At 40.0% G+C, this 21190-nt stretch overlaps 1 pseudogene across 1 annotated transcript; it reads left to right on the top strand.

Moving 5' to 3' along the window:
• Positions 1-16548: 16548 nt before the first annotated feature.
• On the top strand, positions 16549-17448 carry LOC309815919 (chromobox protein homolog 1-like; annotated as a pseudogene). The gene has a single exon. The product of its transcript is annotated as a chromobox protein homolog 1-like (transcript).
• Positions 17449-21190: the final 3742 nt, after the last annotated feature.

Here is a 21190-nt window from a genome sequence, read left to right as displayed (position 1 = left end):
CTATGCCATTTCATATAAGGGATTTAAGCATCGCAGATTTTGGTATGGAGTGGGCAGTCCTGGAACAAATCCCCCACAGATACCAAGGAATGACTATATAAAAATAAATATATAAATATATATTTATATATGTGTGTATAATAAATATATTATATATACATATATTTGGAAACTAAAAATCATTTCTAATGATGGGCTTAACAGGAAATCACAGTGGAACTTATTACATATTTAGACTTGAATTACAACTTGAAACTTGTGGGATACAATATACTTTGAGAAAAAAAGGGAGAAAGGAAAGAAAGAGGGAGGGAGAGAGGAAAGTAGAAGGAAAATAAATGTGATAAGCATTTAACTAAAGAACCTAGAAAAAAACGAGAGAGAAAAGAAAGTAGAAGAACATAAATATAAAAGATGAAAGCAACAAATGATGAAGTAGAAAACAACTGAGCATAGAGATGGTTAATAAATCTAAAGGCAATTATTTGAAAAGATTATTAAAAGAGGCAAACTATGCAAGACTAATCAACAAGAAAAGAGAATATTCATACATAAACAACATTTGGAATGAAAAAGGGATGTAACTAAAAATATAGTAGAGAATTTAAAAATTATAAGTGAATGCCATGAGAAAATTCACGCCAATACGTTTTAACTTAGATAATAATAACAGCTACTGTTGCAATGTGCCAGGCATTATTTTAAATGCTCTGCTCTGCATGTATGACTTACTTGAATCTTCGCTATAAGTAACATTGTTGCTCCCAGTTTACAGATGATGAAACTGAGGTACAGAAGGCGTAATTGACTGCTCAAAGGGGGGAACAGCAATTCAGACACAGACTGCCTGTTTCTGGAACTATAGCTCTTAGTCACAAGGCTAATAAACAGATAGTTGATTAGAAAAGTAATAGAAATGATCAAATAACTTTAAAGAATTAGAAACTCCGAATTAACCAATAACTGAAATGGTTACGGGAAAGTCATCACAACCAGTCATACATTGATAATTATTGAAGCTGCTTTGTAGGGACAAAAGGATCATCATATTATTTTTTCTATTTTTATTAAGTTTGAAAATTTTCTGTAATGAAAAGAAAAATAAACACCAGAAGCATAGAGTTTTTCTTTTTAATGTTTCATCTGAACCTTCAAGTATATATAGTCTCCAACTTATACAAAATTGTTCTCAAAAGTAGAGAAAAGGGAGTTGGAGGTAGTCTTTACACCTGAACACCAGGATAGAGGATGGGGCCGAAAACAGGAGAGTTGGTTGAAAATTTTCATAAGGACTAAGTTAAACCCTCAGATCTCGCTCCTAGGTTCAGTCTCCTAGAATGGCTCTCCTATCCCAGAAGATGGAAAAGTTAACTCAGATGGCCCTTGGATAGTTGAGAGCAAGAAGATGTCATTTCACTGGGGGAAAAAAGGATTTAATTAAAGATAGTGAGCCACTCAGCCCTCTCCTAGAATAGTAATGAAGCTTACACACTCCAGGCAGGAGACTGGAGGACTTAAAGATTCTGACATTTTGGAGATCTCTAACAAAATGGTTAAGGCTCCACCCAATTGCCCACCTTGAGTCTATCATTCAAGAAGTCCAGGCTGTCAAACAGCTGTTTAGCAGCTCCACTCCAAATTATGATGGCCAGCAGAATCACCAGAATGACACAGACCAAAGCAAACAGGAAAAGACAAAGTCCAAGAAAACAGGAGCACTGCAAGCAGCCAAAGAACCACTTAAAAACCATATAATTAACATCTTCAAGTGGGCTAGAAAAAAAACATTGTATCCATGACAAAAAGAAAAGCAGAATGCTATAAACCTGGAACTTTTAAAGAATAAGAAAGAACTCTTGGAAATTAAAGAGACATTAGAAAAAAAATTTCAATACAAGAGTTGGAACATGAAGTTGAAAAAATACATCAGATAATAGAGCACAAATACAAAGAAAAATTTTAGGAAAAAGACAAGGAAATCAGGGGATCAATCCACGGGTTCCAAAATCAAAGTAGTAGGAGTTTCTGAAAGAGAAATCAGGAAAAATGGTAGAGAGGAAATTATTAAGAAAATGACATAAGAACACTTCCCAGAACTGAAGGATTTGAATCTCCTGATTGAAAGGGGCTGCTGAGAGCTCAGAAAAATAATTTTTTAAAAAAATCCACTCCAGGACTTCCCTGCTGGCTCAGTGGTTAAGAATCCTCCTGCCAATGCAGGGGACACAGGTTGGAGCCCTGGTCGGGGAAGATCCCACATGCCATGGAGCAACTAAGCCCATGAGCCAAAACTACTGAGCTTGCACTCTAGAGCCCGTGAGCCACAACTACTGAAGTCCATGCGCCTAGAGCCTGTGCTCTGCAACAAAGAGAAGCCACCACAATAAGCCCGTGCACTGCAATAGAGTAGCCCCCACTCTCCGCAACTAGAGAAAGCCCATGCGCAGCAACAAAGAAGACCAAACACAGCCAAAATTACATACATACATACAAAAAATCCACTCCAACTCACATCACCATGAAGTTTTAGAATGTTACATATAAAGAGAAGACCTTAAAAGCTTCCATAATAAGAATATAATTCACCTACAGAGAATCCACCATGAAAACTGGCATTGATTTCTGAATAGCCACAGTGGAAGCTATAAGACAAGGGATTCATGCCTTCAAAACTGAGGAAAAATTATTTCCAACCTAGAATTTCAGTGCTAACTAAGCTATCAATCAAATGTGAGAGTAGAATAAGGGCATTTTCAGACATGAAATGTCTCAAAATTTTTCTCAGGAAGTGATTGAAGCAAGATGAAGGAACATCAAAGAAAGGAATATGGCATCTGGGAAATGGGATTCACCACAAGAGATTGGCACAGGTAGGTCCTAGGAGGGGAGCTGTGCAGCAGTCCAGGGAGCAACAAGTGCCTCTTAGATCAGGCTCTGGACCAGATGTCTCCAAGGAGAGCCTAGAACTGATCAATTATCTGGATGAATTTGACTATTTCAAGAGGGTACTGAGATTCTACCAAGAATAAAGAAGAATTGTAGAAAGGAAAAGTAATCATGGTACACTATGCAAGTCAACTGTGAGCAAAATTTATACAGTCATAATAAATAAAAATAAATGTTAATTTTACCAAAAATTATGATATAAGCAAAGTTGGTTTTCCAATATGCACCAGTATGGCTTCTGTTTGTGGCTGGTATCCATTCTTAACAGTTGGGCATTCATTCTGATTGATTAGTGTTGATGCCATATTGGTTGTGAAATATTTTGAATGTCCCCACTGGATATAACTACTTGGGGATGATGGGGAAACAAGGTGGGGCTGTGTGCATGGAGGCACGTGTGGAGGACACTGCTAGCTACCTGCCTGATGTCTGTCCCCTCTTCTGTTCTTATTTTGTTCAGGGCAGCAACGTGGCCAACTGAAAATAATCATTTCCCCCAGATGCCCTTCAGCAATCCCTCTCTAAAGAGATATAGGGGAAAGAACCTGGAGAAAGATTCCCTTCCTGGATAAAGCCTCTCCAAAAGAAACCCCCTTCATTTTTCCTTCTTCTCCCTCCCTCCCTGAATAGGGTTGCTAGATTTAGCAAACAAAAATACAGTTTCTCCAGGTTAAATATGAACTTCACATACACAATAAATAATTTTTAGTATAAGTATACCCTATGCTTTATTTATTTATTTATTTATTTATTTATTTATTTTTGGCTGCATTGGGTCTTTGTTGCTGCGCGCAGGCTTTCTCTAGTTGCGGCAATGGCGGGCTACTCTTCGTTGTGGTGAGCAGGATGCTCATTGCGGTGGCTTCTCTTGTCGTGGAGCATGGGCTCTAGGCGCGCGGGCTTCAGTAGTTGTGGTGCGTGAGTTTAGTTGCTCTGTGGCATGTGGGATCTTCCCCGACCAAGGCTCGAACCTGTGTCCCCTGCATTGGCAGGCAGATTCTTAACCACCGCACCACCAGGGAAGTCCCCCATGCACTATTTGAGACATACTTATACTAAAAAACTATTCACTGTTCGTCTGAAATTCAAATTTAACTGGGCAAACTGTATTTTATCTGGTAAACTATATTATATCTGGCAAATTATATTTCATCCTTATATCTAGAGCCTGGAACATGATGCCTGGAAGCGCAGCAGCCATCTTGTCATCATGGGAGTGAAGGCCATATGCTAACTATGGATACAGGGGAGAAGGAGCCTGTGTCCTTAACATCTTCAGTGAACCACTCTACCAGCACTGGACAGTGCACACTTGGACTTCTTTTTATGGTGAAAAATTAAACCACTAAACTTATAGTTAACTTTTCTGTTACTCAAGACCACACCTGAGGGACTTCCCTGGTGGCGCAGAGGTTGAGAGTCCGCCTGCCGATGCGGGGGACACGCGTTCGATCCCTGGTCCGGGAGGATCCCACATGCCGTAGAGCAACTGGGCCCGTGCCCTACAGCTGCTGAGCCTGCGCTCTACAGCCCGCGAGCCACGGCTGCTGAGCCTGCGTGCTGTGGCTGCTGAGGCCCGCGTGCCTGGAGCCCGTGCTCCACAACGGGAGAGGCCACCACAATGGGAAGTCCGCGCGCCGCGACAAGGAGTGGCCCCCGCTCGCCACAACTGGGGAGGACCCGCGCATGGCAGGGAAGACCCAACGCAGCCAAAAATAAATAAATAATTAAAAAAAATAAAAAAGACCACACCTGAATTAAGACTCTGGGCAAATAAGATTGGGGTCTGCTAGTAAGGAAAACAGGGAGAATGGGCACTGGGCGCTCATCTAGAAGTGTCTGCTACACTTTCCAACGTTCGTTCCTTCCTCTCCTTGCCTGTTTGTAGAACCCCATTTTGCTCAGGTAGAGACACAGGGCCCTTGATGGCCATACATACCTTCCCCAACCCCAGACATAAATTGTGATCTGACTAAACCATTCATTGTAATCTTACGGCCCTTGGCCAGTAAATGATCTTAGGAGTAGTCATGTGACCCTACCCTACCGAGCCAATGAGATTTAATGGAAGTTTACTGGGTAGGGTTTCCAGGAAAACTTTTATCTTCCTAATAAAAACTGACAGACACAGTTAGAATGCATGTTTTGCCCTTTACCTTCCCCCTTTTCCTGCACAGACTCTAGGCATGAGACTTCTAGATGAAGCAGTCATCTTGCAAAAATGATTTGACAGGTATGAAAACCAAAGGCACAGGCTAAGGACAAAGCAGAAGGCTAGAATAAACTTGGGCTCCTGATAAAACCACTGAGCTCTAGACTGTTTATCTCTGGTCTTCCTGTTATGTGAAAAGAAAAAAATCTACCTAGTATATTTAAACTACTAGCCAAGTTTTATGTTACTTTTAGCTGAAGGTCTTTCTAATTGATACATAATGGAAAGCTACAGTGAGTTTAAATGAATGAACTAGATCTCTGTATCACATGTAGAAATCTCAGTAACATAATGAATAAAAAAAGCAAGTTGTAAAAAGATACAAACAAAATGGCATTATTTATATAAAACTTTAAAATGCACAAACACTGTCAATGTTATTTATTGCTACATTTATAAGTAATAGAAGCATAAAATCATGCAGGAGAATGAGACACACTAACTTCAGGTTACTTCTGGCGACAGGTAAGGTTTAATGGTGATGTTTCAGCTGTATCTTTGATATTTTTGATAGATAGATATAGATATGAAGCAAATATGATAAAATGTTAACATCTGCTAATTCTGGACAATGACATATAACTATCATTCTACAGGCTTGAAATATTTTATTATTAAAATTTTAATTTTTTAAATAAATAAGATAATTCCCTAACACTATGACATAGTAGTCTCAAATAAAATGGGCCAACTGAGTAGTCTACACAAAGAATGATTGAGAAGAAAAATCCTCACATTTTGATATGTCATTATGAAATTTTAGATTAAGTGTGAAGAAAAGAAAAATCCTAAAAACTTTTAAAGAAACAGGAGCAGGTCACCTATAAATGAATAAAAATCAGACTCTCAGAAGACTGCTCTTTAGGAACGTAGACAAGAGAAGATGCTGGACCAATGCCTTCAAAAAGCTGTGGGAGAATAGCTTCCAGCCTAGCATTCTCTATTCAGCCAAACCACCAGTCAAGAGTGAGGGTAGAAGACAGTTTAGGATATGCAACACATAATTTCACTTCTCTCTCATATCTTCTTAGGAAGTTATGTATGTATAATATATATTACCTCCATTAACAAAGAAGGGGAAGACAATGGGATCCAAGAGAGAGGGGTTGAAACAGAAGAATAATGAAGGAAGGTCCCTGAAAAACAGCTGTGATATAGCCCTAGAGAGCAGTCAGTCCTCAAAATAGCTAAAAAGGAGGTTTCAGAAGGAACCACCAAGGAAAAGAGGAAATTCAGGAGACTTTATACACTCCTTGAGAATGTGGAACAACTTAAGGAAGTGATAAAGACAGAAAGTGCAAAGAGGAACTTCCCTGGTGGCGCAGTGGTTAAGAATCCACCTGTCAATACAGGGGACACAGGTTCAATCCCTTGTCCAGGAAGATCCCACATGCCACAGAGCAACTAAGCCCGTGTGCCACAACTACTGAGCCTGCACTCTAGAGCCTGCAAGCCACACTACTGAGCCCGCATGCCACAACTACTGAAGCCCACATGCCTAGAGCCTGTGCTTCACAAGAGAAACCACCACAATGAGAAGCCCACACACCGCACAAAGAGTAACCCCCACTCGCTGCAACTATAGAAAGCCTGCGCACAGCAATGAAGACCCAAAGCAGCCAAAAAATAAATAAATAAAATTTAAAAATTAAAAATTAAAAAAAAGAAAGTGCAAAGAAAAAGAAAGGCAATTAGAAACACCAGGGAAAATTAAAACTGTAAGAAATAAAATGTGATTATGGTATATACATAATCATAAGAGCATAAACACTGACTTTTAACTGAAAACAGCAACGATATATCTACATTGGAAGTATAAAGAAGAGGAGATGGGTATTGTGTATGATAGTTAAATAGTCACCTGTAGGTGACTGATATCTAACTTTGATAACTAGCAGGAGATTTATTATTATGATTATTATTATTATTATTTTAGCGGGGTGTAGGTAACCAACAAAAAAACCTAAAAGAATTCCAAGTGAGAGATCAAGATGGCAGGCAGGAAGACACTGGGCTCACCTCCTCCCATGAACACATCAAAACTACAACTAAGAAATAGAGACACAGATGTAGAGAACAAACATATGGACACTAAGGGGGGAAAGTGGCAGGGGGTGGTGGTGGTGTGATGAATTAGGAGATTGGGATTGACATATATACACTATTATGTATAAAATGGATAACTAATAAGAACCTGCTGTATAAAAAAGTACATAAAATAAAATTCAAGAAAAAAAGAAATATTTACTAACTTTATGAACAAGCAAATGAACAAATGAACAGCCTTCAGAATCTTTATTACATTAAAATGTTTCCTCAGTTGGGGGGAAAAAAAACTACAACTATATAGGGACTTCCCTAATGGTCCAGTGGTTAGACTCCATGCTTCTACTGCAGGAAGCACAGGTTCGATCCCTGGTCAGGGAACTAAGATCCTGCATGCTGCACAGTGCAGCCAAAAACAAAACAAAAAAACCCTGCAACTATATATAGAGTGAATCTCACTGAACTTGACCTGTGGACTAGCAAAACAGCTCTTCTACAACACAGTTGTAAAGAAAGATTCACATGGAGTCTGGTAGGAAGGGAGGAGAAGCAATCTGCTCAGGATCTGCACACCTGGAAGGGGTGAAGCTAGCTCCAGAGCAGAGACAACTATTGCTGAGGCACACATCTCTGTGCACACTTGAGAGGGTGCAGGGCCATCCCTGTGGTGTGGCACCAACCCCACCAGCCCCAACCCAGCCTATAACCAAGGTATGCACACTGGGGAAAGAATGAAACCAGCACAGAAGTGCAACCCCAAGCCCTCAGATCCCAGGCATGCCTTCAGTGAAGGCCACCACACATGAGATAAACAACTCCCGCAGGGTTCCTGCTTGAGCATAGGACAAGCCATGGCTTCAACCAGACTCTGGCTCTAGCCCCTCCAATTCCATCCCTACCTCCCACCAAGGCTGTGGTTGCCAGCACACCCTGGGAAAATACTGCCCATGCTTACTTCAGATCCAGCTCTCCCACCAAACCACTGGGCACACACAGGCTTCACAGGGAGCTCCTACACAAGGGCATGCCTTCAAGACCAGGATAAGTAACTGTTCACCTAATTTCATAAAGACAGAGAAAGATAAATAATATGAGAAGACAGGAGATTATGTTTCAAATGAAAGAATAAGAGAAAAAAAACAGGAAAAAACCCTAATGAAACAGAACTAAATAATTTACTGATAAAGAGTTCAAAACAATAAGAATAAAAATGCTAAATGAACTGGGGAAAAAATAGGTGAACACAGTGAGCATTTTAACATAGAACTAGAAAATATAAAAAAGAACCAGGGAGGGCTTCCCTGGTGGCACAGTGGTTGAGAGTCCGCCTGCCGATGCAGGGGACACGGGTTCGTGCCTCAGTCTGGGAAGATCCCACATGCCGTGGAGCGGCTGGGCCCGTGAGCCATGGTCATTGAGCCTGCGTGTCTGGAGCCTGTGCTCCACAACGGGAGAGGCCACAACAGTGAGAGGCCCACATACCGCAAAAAAAAATAAATAAATAAAAGAACCAGGGAGAGCTGAAGAATGCAATAACTGAAATGAAAAAGCCACTAAAGGGAATTAATAGCTGATTAGGTGATATAGAAAAACACATAAAAGTGATCTGGAAGATAAAATAATGGAAATCACCCAATCAGAGGAGCAAAAAGGAAAACAAATTTTTAAAAATGAGAATAGTTTAAAGGACCTCTGGAACAGCATCAAGCATACTAATATTCATGTTTTAGGGGTCCCAGAAGAAGAGAAAGAGAAAAAGGTAGAACATGTTTTCATGAAATTATGGCTGAAAACTTCCTGAACCTGAGGAAGGAAACAGATACCCAGGTACAGAATCACAGAGAGTCCCAAAGAAGATAAACCCAAATAGACCCACACCAAGACATATTATCATTAAAATGGCAAAAATTTAAAGAGAGGCTTCTAAAGTCCACAAGAAATAAAGGAGTCACATACAAGAGAAACCCCAGAAGGCTATCAGCTGATTTTCAGCAGAAAGTTTACAGGCCAGAAGGGAGTGGCATGAAATAGTTTAAGTTATGAAAGGAAAAAAAACCCTACAACCTAGGACACTCTACCCAGCAAGGTTATCATTCAGAATTGAAGGAAAGATAAAGAGCTTATCAGACAAGCAAAAACTAAAAGAGTTCATCAATACTAAACTGACCTTAAAAGAAATGTTAAAGGGTCTTTTCTAAGTAGAAAAGAAAAGGCTACAACAAGAAATAAGAAATTACAGGAAGGGAAAAATCCCACTGGTAAAGGCAACTATACAGTAAAGGCTGAGGATCAATAATTTAAATAACCTACCATGAAGATTAAAAGACAAAAATTGTAAAAATCAATTATAACCATAATAAACAAGTAAGGCATAGACATGAAGATGTAAAATATGACACCCAAAACACAAAACATGGTGGGGGAGTAGAAAAATGTAGATCTTTTAGAGTGTGTTTAAAGTGAAATGATTACCAGTTTAAAACAAGTAGATATAGTTATAGGTCAACATATATGAACCCCATGGTAACCACAAATCAAAAACCTATAATAGAAAAAAACCTATAATAGATAAAAACTAGAGAGAAAGGAACACAAACATAACACTAAAGAAAATTATTAAACCACAAGGGATAAGACTAAAAGAAGAAGAAAAGAATGGAGAAGAACTACAAAAACAACCAGAAAACAAGTAACAAAATGGCAATAAATACACACCTATTAATAACTACTTTAAATGTCAATGGACTAAAAGCTTCAATCAAAAGACGTAGGGTAGTTGATTGGATTTAAAAAGAAAGACCCATCTATATGCTGCCTACAAGAGGCTCACCTCAAAGCTAAAGACACACACAGACTGAAAGTGAGGGGATGGAAAAAGATATTCCATGCAAACGGTAATGAAAAGAGAGCTGGGGTAGAAATACTTATGTCAGACAAAGTAGACCCTAAAAAAAAGTCTATGATAAAAGACAAAGAATAGCATTATATAAAGATAAAGGGATCCATACAAGAAGAGGATATAACATTTGTAAATATATGCACCTAATATAGGAGAACTAAATATATAAAGCAAATATGAGCAGACATAAAGGGAGAAATTGACAGTGATACAATAATAGTAGGGACTTTAACACACATTACATCAATGAACAGATCATCCAGACAGAAAATCAATAAGGAAACAGTGGCCTTAAATGACACATTAGACCAGTTGCACTTAATAGATATCTACAGGACATTCCATCCCAAAAGAGCAGAATAAACATTCTTTTCAAGTGCACATGAAATGTTCTCCTGGATAGATCACATACTAGATCACAAAACATGTCTCAGCAAATTTAAAAAGATAGATTAAAGCACAGAAATCTCTTGCATTCCTATATACTAACAACGAAAGATCAGAAAGAGAAACTAAAGAAACAATCCCATTTACCACTGCAACAAAAAGAATAAAATACCTAGGAATAAACGTACCTAAGAAGGCAAAAACCTGTACTCAGAAAACTAAAACACTGATGAAAGAAATCAAAGACACAAACAGACGAAGAGATATACCATGTTCTTGGACTGGAAGAATCAATATTGTGAAAATGACTATGCTACCCAAAGCAATCTACAGATTCAGTGCAATCCCTATCAAATTACCAATGGCATTTTTCACAGAATTAGAACAAAAAATTTTACAGTTTGTATGGAAACACAGAAGACCCTGAATAGTCAAAGCAATCTTGAGAAAGAAAAACGGAGCTGGAGGAATCAGGCTCACTGACTTCAGACTATATTACAAAGCTATAGTCATCAAGGCAGTATGGTACTGGCACAAAAACATAAATATAGATCAATGGTATAGGATAGAAATCCCAGAGGTAAATCCACACACCTATGGTCACCTAATCTATGACAAAGGAGACAAGAATATACGGTGCAGAAAAGACAGTCTCTTCATTAAGTGGTGCTGGGAAAACTAGACAGCTACATGTAAAAGAATGAAATTAGAACACTCCTTAACACCATACACGAAAATAAACTCAAAATGGATTAAAGATCTAAATGTAAGACCAGAAGCTATAAAATTCTTAGAGGAAAACATAGGAGAAATGCTCTGATATAAATTACAGCAAGATCTTTTTCGAGCCACCTCCTAGAGTAATGAAAATAAAAACAAAAATATATGAATGGGATCTAACTAAACTTAAAAGCTTTTGCACAGCAAAGTAAACCATAAACGAGATGAAAAGACAACCCTCAGAATGGGAGAAAATATTTTCAAGTGAAGCAACTGACAAAGGATTAATCTCCAAAATATACAAACATCTCATGCACCTCAACATCAAAAAAACAAACAGTCCAATCAAAAAATGAGTGGAAGACTTAAACGGACATTTCTCCAAAGAAGACATACAGATGGCAAACAAACACATGAAAAGATGCTCAGCATCACTAATTATTAGAGAAATGCAAATCAAAACTACAATGAGGTATCACCTCACACCTGTCAGAATGGCCATCATCAAAAAATCTACAAACAGTAAATGCTGGAGAGGGTGTGGAGAAAAGGGAACCCTCCTGCACTGCTGGTGGGAATGTGAATTGGTACAGCCACTATGGAGAACAGTATGAAGGTTCCTTAAAAAACTAAAAATAGAATTACCATATGACCCAGCAATCCCATTACTGGACATATACCCTGAGAAAACCATAATTCAAAAAGACACATATACCCCAATGTTCATTGCAGCACTATTTACATTAGCCAGGTCATGGAAACAACCTAAATGTCCATCAACAGATGAATGGATAAAGAAGGTGTGGTACATATATACCATGGAATATTACTCACCCATAAAAAGGAATGAAATTGGGTCATTTGTAGAGATGTGGATGGGCCTAGAGCCTGTCATACAGAGTGAAGTAAGTCAGAAAGAGAAAAACAAATATCGTATATTAACACATATATGTGGAATCTAGAAAAATGGTACAGATGAACCTATTTGCAGGGCAGGAATAGAGACGCAGACCTAGAGAATGGACGTGTGGACACAGCAGGGAATGGGGAGTGGGATGAATTGACAGATATACACTACCATGTGTAAAATAGATAGCTAGTAAGAACCTGCTGTATAGCACAGGGGGCTCAGCTTGGTGCCCTGTGATAACCTAGATGGGTGGGATGGGGCTGGGTGGGAGGGAGGTCCAATATGGAGGATATATATGTATACATATAGCTGATTCACTTCATTGTACAGCAGAAACTAACACAATATTGTAAAGCAATTATATTCCAATTAAAAAAAATAAAAGGATAGAAATTATATGAAGAATATTTTCTGACCACAACAGTATGAAACTAGAAATCAATTACAGGAAGAAAAATGGGAAAAACACAAACACATGGAGACTAAACAGCATGCTATTAAAAACCCAATGGATCAAAAGAGAAATCAAAGGGGAAATCAGAAAATACCTTGTAATAAATGAAAATAAAAAACACAACTTTCTGAAATCTATGGGATGCAGCAAAAGCAGTTCTAAGAGGGAAGCTTATAGTGATACAGGCATACCTCAAGAAACAAGAAAGATCTCAAACAACTTAACCTACCATCAAAAGAGATTAGAAAAAGAAGAACAAACAGAGCCCCAAGTCAGAAGAAGGAAGAAAATAATAAAGATCAGAAAGAAAATAAATAAAATAGAGACCCACCCCCAAAAGAAGAAAGAAAGAAAGAGAGAGAGAGAGAAAGAAAGAAAGAAAGAATCAATGAAACCAAGAGCTGGTTTTGTGAAAAGATAAACAAAATTGATGAGCCTTTTAGCCAGCCTCATTAAGAAAAAAGAGAGACAGAAACCAAATAAGAAATGAAAGACAAGAAATTACAACCAATATCACAGAAATACAATCATAAGAGAATACTAGGGACAGTTAAATGTCAACAAACTGGACAACCTAGAAGAAATGAATAAAATACTAGAAACATACAATCTTCCAAGACTGAATCAGGAAGAAATAGATAGTCTGAATAGACTGTTTACTAGGATTGAAATGGACTCAGTGGGTATTCCCTGGCAGTCCAGTGGTTGGGGCTCTGTGCTTATGTTGCAGGGGGCATGGATTCGATCCCTGGTCAGGGAACTAAAATCACACACGCTGCGTGGCATGGCCAAAAAAAAGAAGTGGAATCAGTAATCAAAAAACTCACAAGGGGGCTTCCCTGGTGGCACAGTGGTTGAGAGTCCACCTGCCGATGCAGGGGACATGGGTTCGTGCCTGGGTCTGGGAAGATCCCACATGCCGTGGAGCAGCTAGACCCATGAGCCATGGCCGCTGAGCCTGCGCATCCGGAGCCTGTGCTCCGCAACGGGAGAGACCACAACAGTGAGAGGCCCGCGTACCGCAAAAAAAAAAAAAACCAAAACAACAACAACAACAACAAAAAACTCCCAAGAAACAAAAGTCCAGGACTGGATGGCTTCAGAGGGGAATTCTACCAAACATATAAAGAGTTAATATGTATCCTTCTCAAACTATTACAAAAAACTGAAGAGGAAGGAATACTCCTAAATTCATTCTGAGGCCAAAATTACCCTGATACCAGAATCAGACAAAAATACTACAAAAAAACCAATATTCCTAATGAATATAGATTCAAAAATCCTCAACATAATATTAGCAAATTGAATTCAACAATATATAAAAATGATCATGCACCATAATCAAGTGGGATTTATTGCATGGATATAAGAATGGCTCAACATCCACAAATCAATCAATGTGATACACCACATTAACAAAAAGAATGATAAAAATCACATGATCATCTCCATAGATGCAGAAAAAGCATTTGATAAAATTCAACACCCATTCATGACAAAACTCTCAACAAAGGGAATAGATCACAATATAATAAAAACCATTTACGACAAACCCACAGCTAACATCATACTCAATGATGAAAAACCAAAAGCTTTTCCTCTAAAATGAGGAACAAGACAAGGATGCCCACTCTCACCATTTCTATTTAACATAGTATTAGAAATCCTAGCCCCAGCAATCAGGCAAGAAAAAGAAATAAAAGGCATCCAAACTGGAAGGGAAGAAGTAAAACTGTCACTATTTGCAGATGATATGATACTATGTATAGAAAAACCTAAAGTCTCCACCAAAAAAGCTATTAGAACTAATAAATAAATTCAGTAAAGTTGAAGGATACAAGATTAGTATACAGATCTGTTGTTTTTCTATACACTAATAATATCAGAAAGAGAAAGAAAGAAAATCTCATTTACAATTGCATCAAAAAGAAAAAAATACCTAGGAATAAACTTAACCAAGGAGGTGAAAGACCTGTACTCTGAAAACTGTAAGACATTGATGAAGGAAATTGAATATGATACAAATAAATGGAAAGATATCCCTGTTCATGGATTGGAAAAATTAATATTGTTAAAATGTCCATACTACCCAAAGCAACCTACAGCTTTAATGCAATCCCTATCATAATACTCATGACATTTTTCACAGAGCTAGAACAACTAATCCTAAACCTTGTATGGAACCACAGAGGACCCCTACTGAATAGGAGAAGATATTTGCAAGTGATATGTCTGATAAGGAGTTAATATCCAAAATAGATAAGAGCTCATACAAGTCAATATCAAACACACAAACCACCCAATTACAGAATGAGCAGAGGATCTGAGTAGATATTTTTCCAAAGAAAATATACAGACGGCCAATCAGTATGTGAGGCTGTGCTTAGTATCACTAAGCACCAGGAAAATGCAAATCAAACCACAAGGAGATAGGACCGCACACCTGTCAGAATGGCTGTTGTTGAACAGACAACAAGTAATACATGCTGGCAAGGATGCTGAGAAAAGGGAACCCTAGTGCACTGTTGGTGGGAATGTAAATTTCTGCAGCCACTATTGGTGCAGTCTGAAGTTTCCTAAAACAATCAGAAATAAAACTGCCATATGATCCAGAAGTTCCACTCCTGGGTGTATATCTGCAGAAAACAAAAACATTAATCCAAAATGATACATGCGCCCCAGTGTTCATAGCAGCAGTATTTATGATAGCCAAGATATGGAAGCAACCCATGTGTCCTTCAACAGGCAAATGGATAAAAAAGATGCAACACACACACACACACACACACATGCACGCGCGCACACACACACACAATGGAATATTATTCAGCCATAAAAAAGAATGAAAATTTGCCATTTGCAATAACATGGAATGACCTGGAGGTTATTATATTTACTGAAGTAAGTCAGACAGAGAAAGACAAATACTGTATGTTCTCACTTATATGTGGAATCTAAGAAATAAAACAAACCAGTGAATATAAAACAGAAATAGACTCATAGATACAGAGAACAAACTAGTGGTTACCAGTGGAGAGAAGGGTGGGGGAGGGGCAAGATCGGGGAAGAGAATTAAGAGGTAAAAATAACTTGTTATAAAATAAATAAGATACAAGGATGTAATGTACAGCATAGGGAATATACACAATAGTTTATAATAACTTTAAATGGAGTGGGCTTCCCTGATGGCACAGTGGTTAAGAATCCGCCTGCCAATTCAGGGGACATGGGTTTGAGCACTGGGCCGGGAAGATTTCACATGCCGTGGAGCAACTAAGCCCTTGCACCACAACTACTGAGCCTGTGCTCTAGAGCTGGTGAGCCACAACTACTGAAGCCCGCATGCCTAGAGCCCATGCTCCACAACAAGAGAAGCCACCACAATGAGAAGCCTGTGCACCACAATGAAGAGTAGCCCCCACTCGCCGCAATTAGAGAAAGCCCGTGAGCAACAACAAAGACCCAACACAGCCAAAATAAATAAATCTATTTAAAAAAAATTTTTTTAAATGGAGTATAATCTTTAGAACTATCAAATCACTATGTGGTACACCTGAAATTAATATAACATTATAAATCAACTCTACCTCAATTTTTAAAAATTTACTTATTTCCTTTATCTTTGGCTGTGTTGGGTCTTCGTTGCGGCACGTGGGCTTTCTCTAGTTGCGGCGAGCAGGGGCTACTCTTCATTGCAGTGCTCGGGCTTCTCATTGAGGTGGCTTCTCTTGTTGTGGAGCATGGGCTCTAGGCACGCAGGCTTTAGAAACTGTGACACGCGGGCTCAGTAGTTGTGGCTCGCCAGCTCTAGAGCGCAGGCTCAGTAATTGTGCCGCACAGGCTTAGTTGCTCCGCGTCATGTGGGATCTTCCCAAACCAGGACTCGAACCCATGTCCCCTGCATTAGCAGGCAGATTCTTAACCACTGCTCCACCAAGGAAGTCCTCTACCTCAATTAAAAAAAATAATTCCAGATGCTGGTGGCGGCAGCTCAGAGTGCCAGGCTCTTTTGTTTGGCCGAGGGAAGGGCGGTTGGCCGGCACCTGCGGAACGCCGCTTCAGTGAGGGGCTCGACCGCGGGCAACCGGATTGTTGCTTTTCTGGTAAACACTCGCCTGGCCGGCTGGACAAGACGCACGAGTAGCGCGGCACTGATTCCTCTCGGGTTCACGGGCACTGCTCTGAGCAGCGTCACCCTTTATACCAGAAAGCTGGCGAGCACCGTGGGGAAAAGACAAAACAAGAAGAAAGTGGAGGAGGTGCTAGAAGAAGAGGAAGAAGAATATGTGGTGGAAAAAGTTCTCCACCGTCGAGTGGTGAAGGGCCCAGTGGAGTTCCTCCTAAAGTGGAAGGGGCTCTCAGATGAGGACAGCACACGGCAGCCAGAAGAAAACCTGGATCGCCCCGACCTCATCGCCGAGTTCCTGCAGTCACAGAAAACGGCACACGAGACAGATAAATCAGAGGGAGGCAAGCGCAAAGCTGATTCGGATTCGGAAGATAAGGGGGAGGAGAGCAAACCAAGAAGAAGAAAGAAGAGTCAGAAAAGCCACAAGGCTTTGCTCGGGGTTTGGAACCCGAGTGGATTATTGGAGCTATAGACTCCAGTGGAGAACTCATGTTCCTGATGAAGTGGAAAAACTCTGATGAGGCTGACCTGGTCCCTGCCAAGGAAGCCAATGTCAACATGCCCACAGGCTGTCATATCCTTCTATGAGGAAAGGCTGATGTGGCATTCCTACCCCTCGGAGGATGATGACAAAAAAGATGACAAGAATTAACTCTCCTGAGTACCAGCCCCTGTCACATCTGACTGTGGGTTTCAAGTGGGGAAAGAAAGAGTTCTACTTGTCTTGACACCATAGAGGTGGCTTGAGAAGATGTCCTTTGAAGAGCCAGTATAGTTTCCATGCCCTACAGCAGCCCAAGTGCTTTAAAGCCGTTCCATGCTGTATAGTTTGCACACCCATTCTGGTGGAGGGGAAGGAGGGTCAGTGTTTCAAGGCAACCCATTCTGAACTTTGCTGAGAAAAGCAAAGGACTTTCTATGAAGGACAAAACTTGCAGAATGGGATGTGGGAGAGCAGAAGATATTATAGATCTTCAAAGAGCATCTCCACAACCCACAGCCTTCTTCCCAATAGTGTTAACTCTGCATTTTTACAGCATAGCATGTATGTAGATTTTGGCTATTACTGGTGTATTATTTGGGGTGGGAGGGATGGGGTGGGAAAGAAGGGAGATGGGTTAGGATCATTTTTGTTAAAATTTGGGGCCTGATGGGGGAAGTGGTGAAACAAAGGAAAGAACAGCTAACGATGATTTGGTTCCGTGTCCAGAATATTTCTTCCTTTCAAAAAATGTCATTGGCAACCTAAATGAGGACTGTGAGAGACTGTTCAAAAGCTGTGAACGCCTGAAACTTAGAAGCCAAGGTGTTCCCTGCCTGAGCTTAATGCTATTCCCAACAAAGGACTAAGCCAGTTAAGAAGTTACCAAAGCTGTCGTCTGTGGGATGGAAACTGGTTGAGGAGGAAAAGTCTTACTGGAGTGTATACGCAGGCAGGTCATATCACCTGATAAAGAGGTGATAATTCTTGAAATTGACAAGAAGACCCTTTCTTTTCCAATTATGAAGTTATAAATATCAGCTTCTCCACCCAAGCCACTGGCTGAAGTATTTGGGGAAGGGCAGAGGGTAGTATAGGAGGTGGGAGAGTAGGGAAAGGCAAGGGCCGGTGCTCTTAGGGTGGAAAACTCTTGGAGCCTCTGTTTTTTTGAACTCTGAAACCATTGGTGGCAGGGTTCAGTCACTGACAGCACAAGTTCACTGAATCACTTCAAGAGCTGAATGATTTCAGAAGCCCTGGTCTCAGGAGAAGATTAAATTTTCATACTGGGGCAGTGGCTCACTTTAAAACAAAACAAGTTTTTTTAATTCTAAGAATTAACCAAAACCCAAAACTCTGTCTTGAGTCATGAGATCCATCAGTTCTGACATCATCTAGACCTGCATCTAGAACTCCATTGTAAAACATTTTTAGGCATGTGTTAGGTTTCTGTGAAAATTTTGTTTAAGTGTTAAGCTTCATACCAACACTGTCAGTTTTTGTCTTAATAAAACTATAGATTTATAATCCAAAAAAAAAATTCCAAGTGACTGTCTTTGGGAATTAGAACTGTGGGGTGTGCAGAAAGCTGAGATGGAGTTCTGTTGCTTTTTATTATAAGCTCTTACATGTGTTACTTGATTTTAAAATTATGATTATATATTATTTTTACTTTAAACATTTTAAAACAAATAATTTAATATGTGCTCTCACTTTATGTGATAATTGTATTCCCTGAAAATCCCTGGTTAAATCTGTTTGTCCAAACTGAATCATGATATTCAGGAGACCTACAAAAAAAGAACCTTTAAGACGGTGGTTCTCAAACTTAAGTGGGCATCAGAGTCATCTGTGGGGCTGATTAAAACCTGGATTGCTCAGCCCTACCCCAGAGTTTCTAAGTCAGCAGATCCAGGGTGGAGCCTGAGAGTCTGCATTTCCAGCAAGCTTCCAGTTTATGCTGCTGCTGCTGATCCAGGGACCACACTTTGAGAACCATGGTTTTAAGGAAATAGCTCCCAATTTATATTTTCTAATAAATTGAATCACCATACATGGAGTTTGCTTCACATGAGGTTTACATACATAACAATATCACATCTTTTCATTCAAACTGGGCATTGTGAACGGGTAAGCTTAGTGAGAACACACTGCTAGATCCAATAGGTTGGTGATTTTTTGAAAATTACCCCCTCAGGCATAGCATGAGGAGTAAAGAGAAGCTGAGTAACAAATCCTCTTTCTCACAAAGACCACCTCCAACCACAAAAGGGAAAGGCCATGTGACCTAGGCTGGCCAATAAAACATTCCCTAGTCCCCAGTCAGAGATTGATTCAGAGATGACCCCATGGCCAAAGCTGGACCAATCAGAATTCTTCCCAGGACATTTCCACTTGAACCATCCAAAAACACTGCCTTGTTCTGGCTCTTGCTCCGGTTCTGGCATTGTGAAGCTTATAAGCTTGGGGGCTACTATCTTGCCTGCCCTGTGGAAGGATGCATCCAAAGAAAGTAGAGAAACAGTTCTGATAACACTGTAACTCCCTGAGTCAGTTAATTCCGACTGGCCTTCTCAGTTGTGTTGAGCTGATAAATTCACTTTACTTTTTCTCATGTTTGAGTTGGGTTTCTGACACTTGGAGTCAATAGTTCCTGAATAATACAAATGAAGTAAGAGTTTTCCAACATGTTTTAAAAATGTGTTTTTTCATATTTGAAGTTCTATGGATTTTTCAGATTGGAAACCAAGCAAAAATGAATACAAAATGACAATACGGATGTAAGTAGAGATGAAAACTCTCCAGGGCTACAGAAGTATGGAGCTATAATGTAGCTCGTATTCAGGTAGACGCATAACTTCCAATTCCACACTAGCTGAGACCGTTCCCTCCTCACCTCCCCTGTGCTGGGTCCCACGTCCTCACAATTTGAGAGAGGCTCCCTTCCAGGAGTATGCAGAAGTAGAACCCAGGCTGCCCCAGATTCATCTTCAAAGGAAGCCATCCATTTAAAACAACTCAAGCAGAGTGCTGACCATATGGAAAGTGTTTAGATTAATGACTGCTCTGATTGGCAGCTACATGGCCCATCATAAAAATTCCCAATCATGACCTAAACTTTGAAACAGAAGCTCTATCTCCACCATTTCATATAATATATATTAATTGGCTGTCAAATATTTGTTTTCATAATCTCATTTAATCCTGACTAAAATTCAGGGAGGTGCATAATTTTGATCTCCACATTATAGATGTGGAAATGGAGATTCAGAAAATTAAGTAATTTTTCCTGAGTCACAGAGCCAGGCATGGTGGAGCCAAGAGTCATACTGGATTCTCTGATTCTGGGACCCAAGGAAGGAAGGAAGACAGGGAGGGAGAGAGGGAAGGACGAAGGAAGAAGAGCAAAGAAACAAGAGACAGAGGAGTTCTGGAGGAAGACTTTCACTTCTGGATTCCAGACCCTGCCTTAGGTCCCAGCCACAAGCCCTCCCCATGGCCTTATACTAAACCCCATTTTCTCTTCAGCTGGCTTCAGTTGATTTGAGTTACTTGCATCCAAAGAGTAATAACCAGCACAGCTATCCACCTCAATATGTTGCCAAAGGAACTGCATTAGAACACAGCAGCCCCAGCACGTAGCAAATGAAGGAACTTGCAACGGCAGTTTTACCCATACCAGCCCCTCCAGTGCCCAACTAGCTCACCATTATCCTCCCATCCATCTTTAGATCATAGGGTGTCTTGGGGATGAGCATGGCTTTACAGTGAGGAATCAGACCAAATTCTCTTCTGTCCCAAGTCACTTAAGGGCCCCATTCCACTTTACTGCCCCTGCCACCAGTGCGAAATCACATCTGGGAACCCTGCGAATCCAAACCCTACTGACAAAAATCAATGCCTTAAGCCTGTAAGGCTAAGGACCAGAGTGCCACACCAGTGAACATTCAGGGCCCCTGCACAAGTAGGCTTCATGTCCACTGCAGCAAGGAGGTGGTGATACAGC

Source organism: Mesoplodon mirus, assembly GCF_964341445.2.
Source record: "Mesoplodon mirus genome assembly, chromosome: 14".
Classification (NCBI taxonomy): domain Eukaryota; kingdom Metazoa; phylum Chordata; class Mammalia; order Artiodactyla; family Ziphiidae; genus Mesoplodon; species Mesoplodon mirus.
The sequence above is the reverse complement of the archived record's forward strand: the minus strand, read 5'-3'. Positions and strand labels throughout refer to the sequence as shown.